The 2,521-nt window shown below is 48.8% G+C and overlaps 1 long non-coding RNA gene across 3 annotated transcripts in view; it reads left to right on the top strand.

Annotated features, from left to right (window-relative positions):
* The window catches only part of LOC144222551 (uncharacterized), a 9,167-nt gene that overhangs the window by 347 nt on the left and 6,299 nt on the right, over positions 1–2,521 (top strand). Inside the window, exons 2-4 of one of the 3 annotated variants that reach the window (XR_013332425.1) lie at positions 334–404; positions 1,039–1,079; positions 1,396–1,528. This is a non-coding gene — a long non-coding RNA (uncharacterized LOC144222551). The remainder of the gene's footprint in view (positions 1–333; positions 405–1,038; positions 1,080–1,395; positions 1,529–2,521) is intronic. The other 2 variants (XR_013332426.1, XR_013332427.1) reach the window with 2 other exon arrangements.

Raw genomic sequence — 2,521 nt, 5'->3', positions numbered from 1 at the left:
CTAGAGACAAGACAGAGGCTCAAAGACCATGCGAGAACACAATGGAAGCTGCAAACCAATCAGAGAGGCCTCAGGAGATTTAAAAAAATTCTTTTAATTTACTTATTTTGAGAGAGAGCTAGCATGGGGGGCAGGGGGTGAGAGAGAGGGAGAGAAAGAGAGAGAGAGAGAAACAGAGAGAGAGGGGGAGAGAGAGAGAACCCCAAGCACGTGCCACACTGTCAGCACAGAGCCCAACACGGGGCTTCAACTCACGAACTGTGAGATCATGACTTGATCGGGAAAACCAAGAGTTGGACGCGTAAGCGACTGAGCCACCCTCGCGCCCCACAGAGGCCTCAGGAGAAACCAAACCTTGCTGATGCCTTGATCATCTTGACCTTGGACTTCTAGCCTCCAGAACTGTGAGAAATTTCTGTCATTTGAGCCACCCAGCCTNACTAGGAGCCGCGCTGTCACCACAAGACTCAAGCATCGGGCGCAATACATCCTGATTGGGCGGAGCCAGATTTGCCAGAGGCACATTTCAGGGACCTGGAATGCAACCGAACTGGGTCCCAGAGGTGTCAGAAAGGACAGGGGCTGTGAAGAGGCCCCAGGATTTGCCATCGGGTGCACCTTGGTGCCCGTGAAAGTTGGACAGTGTAGATGGGAGGTGAGGAAGGTGGCAAGAAGGGAACAGAGTGGGTGATGAGGTGGGGCAGGGCTTGGAGGGAGGAGATGCTTTTAGGAGGTTTGGGTGTGAAGGGAAGGAGACAAAGAAAGGGGGAGCGAGAGAGTGGTGAGCTCAAGAGTTGGTGGGTTTCGGTAGATCATGGAGAAGATAGGAAGGAGAGAGAGAAAAGATGCAAGAAAATGCAGGTATANGGCAGGTGGGGGCCTCGGGAGAGGAGTTTCCGTTGAGAAAGAGAACAGTCGTTTCCTGCAGTGGGAGGGAAGAAGACATGAAGAGAGGATGTTTCTTATAAATTTAGTTGTTAAATTATGTAAATGTTTTACATGGTCCCCTCCTATCTAGCCCTACATTTCCTTTCCTAGGCGTTTCCCCAACGGAAAGGCGCACAGATGTGCATCCAGAGGTATGTACTAAATTGCTTGTAGCAGAATTATTTATGATAGCCCCAAACCGGAAACTGTCCTAATCCGTCAGCACGTGAGCAGATACATCGCCTATTTACCAAGGGCTGCAATACACAGCAGTTCTCAAAGTGTGATGCGTGGGNTCAAGGTCAACATGACTCTTATAATAATACAAAGAAATCACTTGCTTCTTTTACTCTCATGCTCTCAGGAGTGTACTGTGGAGTTTTCCAGAGGCTGCGTGACTAGAATGACTTCCTTGTTCTGACAGACAACAGAATGTGTGCTTCTCTGTTTTCAATATTCCTGTTTTAGGGCGCCTGGGTGGCTCAGTCATTAAACATCCGACTTCTGCTCAGGTCACGGTACCATGGTTCATGAGCCCAAGTCCCACATCCGATGAGCTCGAGCCCCACTTCGGGTGAACATGAGGCCCACATCACATTGGGTGAGACCTGCTTCTCTCTCTCTCTACCTCCCTCTGCCCCTCCTGGGATATTTTCTCTCTCTCTCTCTCTCTCTCTCTCTCTCTCAAAAAACAATTCCTGGTTTACTTTCTAATACAGTATATATTGGTAGATAGATTATATCGATCTATACAAACAGAGGTCCCTGAGGTAAGTGGTCTTAAGGAGGCTTAAGACCATGGGGTGCCTGGGTGGCTCAGTCGGTTGGGCGTCCGACTTTGGCTCAGGTCATGATCTCACAGTCCGTGGGTTCAAGCCCCGTGTCGGGCTCTGTGCTGACAGCTCAGAGCCTGAAGCCTGCTTTGGATTCTGTGTCTCCTTCTCTCTCTGACCCTCCCCTGCTCATGCTATCTCTCAGAAATAGATAAAACATTAAAAACAAAATTTTTAAAGAATAAAAAAGATAAAAAGGACTCTTAAGACCAAAGCATTTGCAAACTGCTCCTGCCCAGCCATGGAAATAAACAAATTATGACAAAACAGCCGCAGCACGGATGATCTCATCCACGTCCACAAAAATGTGGTACAGACGAAGCCAGACAAGAGCACACATGCTGTAGGATTCTATTTACGTAAAGACCCAAACCAGGAGAAGGGAATCTGTGCAGTGTGAAGTCAGGATAGTGGTTATCCTTGGGAGCAGGGGGCGCTGATCATATTCTCCTTCTTGATCCGGGTGCTGTTGGTATGCATGTGTTCACTTCGGGATGGTACACTTCTCTGCATGGGTGTTGTGTTTCAGTGTAAAGTTAAAACCACATTTATATGGGTCTACAGACAAAACTACAAATGGGGGGCGCCTGGGTGGCTCAGTCGGTTGAAGAGTTGAATGTCTGACCTCAGCTCAGGTCATGATCTCATGGTTGGGGAGTTTGAGCCCTACATCAGGCTTTCTGGTGTCATCATAGAGCCTGCTTCAGATCCTGTCCTCCTCTGTGGGGCCCTCCCCTGCTGGTGTTTTTTCTCTCTCTCTC

Source organism: Crocuta crocuta, unplaced genomic scaffold, assembly GCF_008692635.1.
Source record: "Crocuta crocuta isolate KB4526 unplaced genomic scaffold, BGI_CrCroc_1.0 scaffold944, whole genome shotgun sequence".
In the NCBI taxonomy this organism is placed as follows: Eukaryota; Metazoa; Chordata; class Mammalia; order Carnivora; family Hyaenidae; genus Crocuta; species Crocuta crocuta.
The sequence above is the reverse complement of the archived record's forward strand: the minus strand, read 5'-3'. Positions and strand labels throughout refer to the sequence as shown.